We start from the raw sequence: 11,252 nt of genomic DNA on the forward strand, positions 1-11,252 counted from the left end.
GAAGGTTGTACAAACCTTTCAAACTTCTGCGTCGTAATGGGAGACAGCTACGGGGTTTCAGAGAAGTGACCCTTTAATTGTGTATCACAGTGTAGATATAACTTGTCACAATGTGGAATGATGATCTATTACCTGAACCGAAAAACTCCTACATCTTTGATACGTATAAAATTATAATGCAATGCAGAATATCCAAATCGTCTAATTATCTCCCACGTGTGTGCATGTGTGTGTGTGTGTGTGTGTGTGTGTGTGTGTGTGTGTGTGTGTGTATGTGTGTGTGTGTGTCTATGTCTGTGTGTGTGTGTGTGTGTGTTCAAATGGCTCTGAGCACTATGCGACTTAACTTCTGAGGTCATCAGTCGCCTAGAACTTAGAACTAATTAAACCTAACTAACCTAAGGACATCACACACATCCATGCATACTGTCACTCGCTACCTCAGAGGTCCATCCACATTGATCGAGCACTATGACCATCGATCTACTATCCATGTCAAGCCGTCCAAGCGATAGCAGAGTCACCTGAAGAGGAATGACCGCGTCAGAAACACGCACTGTGTACTTAGCATCAGTGAGCGTGCTGCAGTGTGCAGAAGGGGGAAGGCGCGAGATCTATCTTAGTTTGACTGACGGAAGATTATGAGGGCCCGAAGGCTCCGCAAGAGCATTTCGGAAACTGCAAGGCTTTTCGGAGTTTGGAGGAGTGCTGTAGTGTCTCCACCACGTGGCCAAACCAAGATGAAACCACGTCCAGACGTCGTGGAGTTGGGCGTCCACCCCTGGTTACAGATATCGGATGTCTTAGGTTGGGCAGATAGGTAATACAAGACATACGGCGAACTGTGGCGGAACTAACATCTCACTTTAATGATGGACAGTGTGCAATTGTGTCTGAACACACAGTGCACCGAACACTTCTAACGATAGACCTAAACACAGCCAACAACCCACACATGTGCCAATGTTAACACCACGACATCGGCCTCTACGATTGAATTGGGCAGGTGACTATCGGCACTGGACGTTGGTGCAGTGACAGAGCGTTGCGTGGCCTGAAGAATCCCACCACTTTTTCACAGGTTGGTGGGAGGGAGCATATCCGTCGCATTCCTTGGGAACATTTCCTTGACAACTGTACTGCGGGACGGGCACAAGCTGGCGTCGGCTCCATTATTCTCTGGGAAACTTTCACCCGGGCATCGATGGGTCCAGTGGAGCTCGTACAGGGTACCATGATGGCCAACGAGTTCCGCCCACTGATTGCATATCACTTACACCCGTTCCTGACGATCGTGTTTCCCGACGGCAGTGACATTTTTCAACAAGATACGTATGCGACATGTGACAAGGCCAGGAGCGTAATATACCTGAATTAGGTTCCGAGTGTGAACAGATGTGGTGGCCGCTCCCTCCAGTAACTGACCATTATTTCTATGCCACGAAGTGTCGCCGCTCTTATCCTTACCAAAGTTGGACATACCGGCCATTAGGTAGGTGGTGATGGTGTTCTGGCTGATTAGTATATATATTTACTGCTACTGAACAATCAAGATACAACTGTAGTGCTATATATGCATTTGTGTATTCTAAATACTTAATAACGAGTGGTTTAAGTCTGTTCTACACATTGGTTCTTTCCTTAAGAAAAATGGTTCAAATGGCTCTGAGCACTATGGGACATATCTTCTGAGGTCATCAGTCGCCTAGAACTTAGAACAACTTAAACCTAACTAACCTAAGGACATCACACACATCCATGCCCGAGGCAGAATTCGAAACTGCGACTGCAGCGTTTCCTTAAGACATACGGAACAATATTGCTTGGAGGTGTTAATCATAAGTCTTAATATCTCTATTTCACTTAAATGTTTCCCTTGCTGTAATAATACACTTGCATGTCGCTAGCCATAAATACATGTAAACAGCCCTCCACAGCGTCAAACTCGAACAGTGCATTTCGTAGATACAAATCACAGCCACAAGCCATCCATGTAAGGGCAGGAAGATGAAATTGCTTCACTAGATGTGTATGTGAGTTAGTTATAAAATGGCTACCGATAAATTTGTTCACACCTATGCCTGGTAATCTAGATGTAAAGTTCGCAGCTCGTGGTCTAGTGCCTAGCGTTGCTACCTCTGGATCATGGGGTCCCGGGTTCGATTCCCGGCTGGGTTGGGCATTTTATCGGCCAGGCATTGGGTGCTCGTGTTGTCCTCATGATTTCATTGTCATTCTCATAATTCATGACAGTGGCTAAATTGGACTGTGAAAAAAAAAAAAGTGGATTGTGAAAACTTTGGGACTTTGTACGGGCGCTGCTGACAAGGCGGCTGAGCGCCCCACAAATCAAACGCCATTATCGACATATGAAAGATGTTGTTATTTATCTTTACAATAGGAGCTCACTCATGTTAAATGGTCTCATCATTGTCTGCAGTAATATTACTCTACCCCTAGCAGTCTTCTTTTTCCACACACTGGAGTATAGGTTTGGTAATTAGTACTGACACATATCCATTTTGTTAAAAACTTGCATTATATCCTTATGCATAATCTAATAGTCATCTGCAGGAAGCGATTGTAATAGCCCATTTTAAAACCAGCCTGTTCCGCTATGCATGGATTGCTTATTTATACTCGAAACATTTTCTGCTGGTGCTATACATATTTCTCCTAATACGCCTCCGGACGTTACAGTATTTTCGCCACGTATTAAAAATAATTTACTAATGTAATATGACGTATGGCTGTAGGCAGCACTTTGATATGTTATGGATGGTTCATGTGGTGATATAATGAGGTATTTATCTCCCACGCATCATGTGGACTGTATGGGAATTACGAAACGCAGTTTGGTGAATACATCAACACTGACTAGCCGATGACAGTTCCAGTGGGTTCCAGAGTAAATAGCATGATTCTTCGCAATGAGCCACTTGGCCATGGTTACACAAAGAAACACTGTGGACGAGAGGATTGATGTACCCCACATGCTGTGCAGTGGGCAGTCAACCATTCGATCTATGCCTCCATGTCAGGTCACGTGTATTGGCACCTAGCTAACTGTTTTGTGTATATGGTACTCCAATGACCATGGTGGAACACTTCCTGCTAGAGGGACTGAGGAATAATAATCCGTGATTCGTCGTTATCCGCATGGACCCCGATAACACCATGGTGGACAGAGAGAGAGAGAATGCCTCTGCATCAAATATGACGAATTAGAGGATTGCGAACACCCTTTTTACTTTGAGGCCATCCATCACTAATATACCGTTACTGTAATAACACCCTGAGATCAGAGTCGATATCTGTCTCCCCAGCTATCATGGAAGGACATTAGTCTGTATAGGTACTGATGAAAATTTATCACACCATTGACAACAGGGTGCGCCTTTCTTCCGGTGGATAATAGCTACATTTAACCTTGTTAAGAAGCTTTGAGGGAAAACCAGTATTTCTCTCTGCGGATCTTCTTGTGTGAGAGAGCAGGGCTCTTATCTGTATGAAGATGCATCAACTGGGAGCATCTATCACTAAACTAGGCATCTTTCAAGTGATGAAAAGCCTTTTCACAATCCTGAGATCAAATAAACGGCATATGTTTTCGGCGTTGCTGGTGCATTGGTGCTACAGTTTGCGCTGTGTAAATTATGAGCATAATGTAATAAGCCAGCTTACACATTGCTGCTGTAGTTCTCTAACACTGAGGGGGTAGGAGAGATGCATAATAGCAGATAAACAGGTGAATGCCTTGAGCGTTGATAACATGTCTGATATTCTATTTCCATCTGAAAAAAGCAACACTTACCTCTGTTAAGCTTTCAGATGTTCCAGCAAGCGTTGGAATATCACTGGAGGCAACGTGAAGCGGAAAGGCAATCTCTTAAACTGAAACAACCCCACGTGGGTGATTAGGACATTGAAGTACTAATGGCGTGTCATATAATGAGGATTGCAGGTAAGCATTTCGTACGTCAGTCTTTGCAATGAATCGATCGGCACCTAATTTATCCACGAGTTAATGGGGTCTTGAGAGTGGAAAGTGGTCTTCCACCAGCTGTGGATAAACAGTGTACCTAAAATCTGCAAAAAGATGCAACTTGCCTCACGACTTTATTATAATAAGAATGTATGAGATCCACTGATTTGCTCAAACAGGAGTAATCACCCTTCTGTCTGTTGTAACCGCGACGGGAACGGTCGCGGGTTGCCGAGAACAAAGCGCGGCGGGGCCAAACGGGAGCGGTCCGCGAACAACAAACAAACGGGAAAGGACGGACATGAACGACGACGGACCACCGAGCGAGACCTTACGACGACAATACGCAAGAAGCAACGGGGTGACAAGAGACAACCAAACGAATCCACAACGTCTGCTGCTACCGAAAACAAAGTACTGTAAACGCACTGTTCATCGCCGAGATCTCGATAGACTCCTCGAATTTTAGACTGCCTAGCTCAGCTTTTTTTTTTCCTTTATTGTATTACGATCCCCGCCGAAGGGGGCGGCTGGTAGCAGCTTATTACGCTGCTCTGCAGCCGACAGAGTTTTTAAAACGTAAGAAAGAAGATAAGAAACAATAAAAGCAGGCGATAAAACGGCGACGGAAATTGTAAAACGGCAGAAAATTGTGGAAAGTTAAAACATCAAGGAAAGGGGTGGCAAAGCTAATAAAATACACAGAAAGAAGACAGGGAACATAGTAGACAGACAATTAAAAAACATGGCGACAGTCTGGTTTCTGTTCGCAAGAAATATAAAAATCACACCCAGCGACAGTATGATGTCCGTTCGCAACACTTCGGAGAAGACACACATCACTGAACACTCACTGTAAACACTGTTCTAAAATGTCGGCACAAAGATAACACACCATAGTCGAGGGCCGATGGGGGGGAGGGGACCTGGGCATATGGGGGGGGAAAACAAGGAGGGAGGAGAGGAAAAACGAAAGGGGGGGGGAACCAGAGGAGGGAGAGGACTCGAAAGGGGGAAGGGGCAGGGCAGATGCGAGAGGGAATGGGAAAAGGCAGAGGAGGGAAATGCAAAAGGACTCGGGGGAGAGAAGGGAGGCAGAGAGAGGGTAGCTGGGGAAGAAAAAGAGAATGGAAGGGGGCGAGAGGGAGCCCAGGAAAAGGACGGAGGAAAGGAGGGAGGGTTGGGATCAGAGTTGATAGGAGGGATAAATAGAGGGAGAGAGGGCATCATCCAGGAGGGGGAGTTGATGGAAGCCACCTTGGGAGAGGTGATGAAGGGTGTAGAGATGGAGGGTAGGGGGGACACAACAGTGAAGACGTGGCAGCGGGTGGGGATGAATGAGGTCATAGAGGATCCGCGTGGGGGACGGAGTCATATACGGAAGGCGAGGCAGAGTGCATGACGCTCAAGGGTCTGGAGGGACTTATAGAATTTTTTTGGGGGGGGGGGGCAGATACCCAGGCGGGACTGGCATAACACAGAATGGGATGGATTGAGGATTTGTAGGTGTGGATGATGGTAGAGGGGTGCAACCCCCATGTCCAGCCAGAGAGGAGTTTGAAGAGTCAGAGGCGGTTGTGGGCTTTGGATTGGATGGAGCAGAGAAGAGTGATCCAGGTGAGGTGACGATCAATGGTGAGGCCAAGGTAGGTGAGGGTGGGGGAGAGGCGGACAGGATGGGTGCAGACGGTAAGGGAGAAATCCAGGAGCCAGAAGGAGCAAGTGGTACGACTTACGATGATTGCCTGGGTCTAGGAAGGATTGATTTTCAGGAGCCACTGGCTACACCATGCGGCAAAAAGGTCAAGGTGATTCTGGAGAAATCGTTGGGACCGTTGGAGGGTAGGAGCCAGGGTAAGGAATGCGGTGTCATCGGCATACTGCAAGAGGTGTACTGGAGAGGGGCTTAGCTCAGCGAGAGGCAGGCGCTTATTTACAGGACAGGGTACGCCGCTATTGGCTGCTGTGACCACGTGCTCCACCGTGGCGCCCTCACGTTATACGCGAGCTACGGCATATGGCGCGACGGCTGCAGAGAGCTCTAGTGGTAATCGAGGTCCATGCTGTCTGGCGCGGATTATAAACCCACGGCGCTCGGTGCCATTGTTGCAGGTCACCATTAACAAACCATCTAACTACCAACAACACACTATTCGAACACCAGTCCGGTTTCCGTAAACATTGCCGTTAAATATCTGCCACAATAAAGGTAAGAGATGACATTAAGCTTGCTGAGAATGCATGAGAGGCAACTATCATGTGCTTTGCAGACTTCATCAAAGCGTTTCACACTGTCCACTTCGACATTTTGTTGCCAAACCTGGTAGCCTTAATATCTCGCCTATCGTAGTGGTCGCTCTCATACCTGACATCTCGCCAGCAATGCCTCATATATAGCACCATAAAGTCGAAGTGGAGGCAGGTAGTATCAGTTGTCACTCAGAGTTTGGCATTATGTCTTATACTCCTTTCGTTGTACATAAATGATGTGTCATCAGTTTTATCGTACTGCAAAAACTACATGTACGCTGATGTCCTTCTGTTATATCTGAATGCAAAACCAATAAACCTGAAGTCAGCTGTTGAGAATCTCAATACCGACCTTTGAGCACTGTAACAATGTGCGCAGGATATAGGGTTAACACTCATCCTATCCCAAACCGAAACGGTAATGGCCGGTCATTCTCGGCTAATTAGCCCGAAAAATCGGGAAGGTCTATCATATTTACCCTAAGTTGGACAAACATCAACTTCACCTCTTCAGCAAAGAGTCTAAGGTAAATGCGGATGAAAATCTAAAATGGACTAAGCACGTAACTGCACTGTGCAAGAAGGCATCGGCATCTCTCCACGCCCACAAAAATTTTAAAAGCCATTTCCTCATGACCTGAAAGAGAAATTTATACAAGTACTCAAACGTCCAATTATTGATAACAATGATGTTAATCTGCAAGGGCTTTCTCAGGAAACCTCACAGCTCCAGGAACTGGTTACGTTGTTGACGTTCGACTCTTTGATCACTATTCACCATCATATGCACCGCTATCCTCACTGCGTACAGAAAACAGCATAGTATTCAAAATGGTTCAAATGGCTCTGAGCACTATGGGACTCAACTGCTGTGGTCATAAGTCCCCTAGAACTTAGAACTACTTAAACCTAACTAACCTAAAGACAGCACACAACACCCAGCCATCACGAGGCAGAGAAAATCCCTGACCCCGCCGGGAATCGAACCCGGGAACCCGGGCGTGGGAAGCGAGAACGCTACCGCACGACCATGAGATGCGGGCTGCATAGTATTCCTTATCCCCTATTTTCTCCACTATATTACCATCGAACACTGTCCTCATATCTGTCCTCGACTGTCTTGTCTGAACGACATCGCAGAAACATCAGTTCCTATCAGAATAAAGTTCTTTCAGTCCCACTCCACAGTTCAGCCACTTTCTTGAAGTGCATCTCAGTAGCAGGAACCCGAGTCTGGAATAACCCCCTGCATTATATTAGAGAACTCTCAGAAGACAGTTAATGACATACCTATTAAAGCAACAATAAGGTTTATAACTGTTATTTTACCCATTCGCTATTCTTGTACATCCTTCCTTCCAATCTGGTCTTCCTCTTCTCTTAGCTGGTGCATCCTCCCTAAATTTGCTTTCATTATAATTCGCTATACCAGAAAGCCTCTATCTTGTACACCTATAAACGGGCTGAATCCGGCAAAATCTAAATTGAGCAATGTCTTTCAATGCAATGCCTTCCTCGAAATTATTTACTTTTCGTAGTCCTTCCTGAAACAAACAGGGTTATTTCTCACATAACGTCGTGACACCGACATGGGGAATAAGAAAGCTAACCTGCAGCACGATATTTTGTATATCTCCAGAAATAATCGGACTGTCCCGTGAACACAACACTGTGAAGGACACTGTTTCTGTTTTATTAGGAAATGTCTTCCGGAGGTTCCAAGCACCTAGTACTGAAATGCCATTAGTATTATGCACCTAAAGTGTGGTCTGCTACTTATTAAGTTTAGGACTAGCCAAGAACGAAAAGCGCAGGAGCATAACTGAAGCGCCAGTATCCAACTGCCGTCGAATAGTGTGATTAGCACCCTAGAAATGTACAAAAGGCTTATTCCACTGTCTCTGAATAGCCTCTGACAGCTCTGTAGCGGACATCGTCCAGAGAATATGGTGCTTTCTGATGGAGGGCTTGGTGAAGACATTGACATCCAGAGTGAAACACGTACAATTTGACCCACTTTTCTGATTAGTCTCAAGTTTGTGCAAAAGCACAGGCTGTAGATGGCCTTGCTTTCCACAGAAAACCACTTTGTTTCTCCGGAAGGACACTCATTACGTTCATGAGTACTGAACCACAAAGAACACGATTTAACGGCGAGACCTGTGGCTGACATATACTGGAACCGCACCTGGTTAACCGCACTACGTTCGGTTGGCTCACAAATCGACGGGTACCACCACATTCAACATCAGAAATAGCCGGAGCCTTCGAATCGACCTCTGCACTTTAGTGTGTGTCATGCGGCTCTATGATTTTAATCACTTTCTAAGCTGGGATCCAGCAACATTCAGATGTATGTTTGAATGCCTACTTCCAAAACATTTGGCCTAATGGAATCTCGTAACATAGCCAAGATTTTCCTGAAGTACACTTGAATTTACGGTACCTCATCTGGCCCCTAAGTTCTTCTTTCCAGTGTCTATGCAATAGGTGCTGTTTTTTTCCGCATATGGAAAAATTTGAACCTAGGAGCTGCCACATCTATTTGCACTTCAGAATAATCGTCAAGTCACTGTCCCCCGAACGAGAATTCGGAAAATGTTTGGAACTCATTAACATTTAACCTGTGACTTCTCAAGCCAGAAGTTGACAGTTAGTGACTCAACTATTAAAACATGGCTCTGAGCACTATGAGACTTAACATCTGAGTTCATCAGTCCCCTAGAACTTAGAGCTACTTAAACCTAACTAACCTAAGGACATCACACATCCATGCCCGAGGCAGGATTCTAACCTTCAACCGTAGCGTTCACGCGGATCCAGACTGAAGAGCGTAGTGCCGCTCGGCCACAGCAGCCGGCCTCAACTATTAGCAACAATATTTTACAAAGAAATAAAGTTACATACATCACGCCGAACTAGCCTAAGTGAACACCAACAGCAGCAGTTGTTCGTCGTCAGATTGTGAGGTGAGACCCACTGAAACGCCTTGTGATTGAGAAATACCTTGTCGCCAAACTATTGTACCCGGAAATTTGGCAGTAGTAGTAATGGAACCGTTAAGCTAGCAAGGCAACACTTATGGGATTATACGGTACATTTTATTTCTGCTAACTATTTAACACAATGGCAAGATAGCTAGAAGAGGTAGGAACTGAACTAATTATTGTGATACGTCTCAGGCCACAATCAAATCTAATCCATATCACTGGGAAGCAGACGGTGTATACTAAAACACAGTCAGTAACTAGTATATGAACTCGATAAAGAACGTACAAGAGCAACCACAGTACTAAAGTCAGCCTTATGCCTCTGTATATAAATAGCAACGTGGACTCACCACTGAATACATGTACAGAAGCATTACCACTCCTTGGTTTTTCATTGGAAGCTTGTGCTGACCTGTCTGCTGGCCTCTGGCGATTTGTAGACGCACTTGCTAGTGCCAACTGTTAAACATCAGTACGGATTACCTGGCATGATGTGTGTAACAGTGGATGACACCACGAACTCCCCAACACCCCATATATCATCTCTGTTACACAGAGACGTGCTTTCAAAGCTTCTTGTATATTCTTGTGGTTCAAGATGCAGACAGTTCATCCCACGTTATCATGACTTCAGTTCTGGTCACATATTCTACATTTGTTTGTAGGTGCAATACAATAGCAGACACCTAGCCCAGTTCACTGTTTTCTGTATGTGTCGGTTTGTCACGGAGGGGCAGGGCACACACAGCTGCTACCATGAACCTCCAAACAGTATTCCCACTGTTACATTGTTAGATTCATCTCGGAACACTACCCCAGATGTAGTGCGGTTGGATCCACTTTCGAATACTATTCTGTACATATCGCATGTGGATCCACCTCTAGACACCACCTAAGATGCAGTGCGGGTGGATCCTCCTCTAAACTCTATTCTGTGCGTATTTTGGATGGGCCCAGCCCTGGATGCAGTGCGAGTAGATCCATCTCCGAACCAAACGATGGAAATAGCGGAGACCGATAGACCTCCGAATACTATCCCGAACCTGCTCTTAGCCATGGGGTGGCTCTACGGTATCGACCGGTCGCTGTGTCATCCTCAGTCCACAGGCGTCACTGGATGCGGGTATGGAGGGGCATGTCGTCACCACACCGCTCTCCTAGCCATATGTCAGTTTACGAGACAGGAGCCGCTATCTCTGACTCAAGTACCTCCTCAGTTTGCCTCACAAGGGCTGTGTGCACCCCGCTTGCCAACAGCGCTCGATAGACCGGATGGTCACCCATCCTATTGCTAGGCCAGCCCGACAGCGCTCAACTTCAGTGATCTGACGGGAACCGATGCTACCACTGTGGCAAAGCCGTTGGCCCGGTGACACAACACTTTCAGGAAATAGCGCAGTTGGGTTATATACTTACAACTGGATTTCAACTACCAGCTAATGTATTATCCATCACCAAAAGTGACTTTCTGATAATGTGACTGGAAGTGTTGTCACTTTTGAGCCTTAGAATATATATGAGTATCTTAAAGCAAATCTCTCTCTGTCTGGGATATTGGGGAGGTATATCTGTGATTATGAATGTTTGATGGGTCAAATGTTGTGCCTCAGACTGTTTTTCGTGCGATTTTTGTAGCATGTACACAATGGAAATATGTCTGTATTCATCTCCGGAATGAGCATTGTTGTGCAGATCAACGCAGGATGCGAAAGACATTAGGTGAGCTCACCCTCGATGTAGAATATGTGAAGTGGGGCTGGCATCCTTTAATGCCTGGTCATTAGCTATCAAGCAACGTCCTGACAAACTAAGTCAAGCTGGATTGTTTTGAACCAGTAACGCAGATCAAATGATGTGTTTCCATTGTGATAGAGCAGTGAAGGTTGCAGAGAAACCGACAGTCCCTGGCATAAACACGCTGAGTAGTTTTCTGTGTGTTTGTTTGTGGCTTTTACAAAGGGTAACGAAGTTGTCGATAATGTTCGTAAGAAAAAAGACGGCTTCATTACAGTAACAGTAAATGATGC

General features: G+C 45.7%; 1 pseudogene; it reads right to left on the reverse strand.

Moving 5' to 3' along the window:
* Positions 1-10,473: 10,473 nt before the first annotated feature.
* On the reverse strand, positions 10,474-10,591 carry LOC126250394 (5S ribosomal RNA; annotated as a pseudogene).
* Between the last annotated feature and the right edge of the window lie 661 nt (positions 10,592-11,252).

Source organism: Schistocerca nitens, chromosome 3 (assembly GCF_023898315.1).
Source record: "Schistocerca nitens isolate TAMUIC-IGC-003100 chromosome 3, iqSchNite1.1, whole genome shotgun sequence".
NCBI classification, from domain to species: Eukaryota; Metazoa; Arthropoda; class Insecta; order Orthoptera; family Acrididae; genus Schistocerca; species Schistocerca nitens.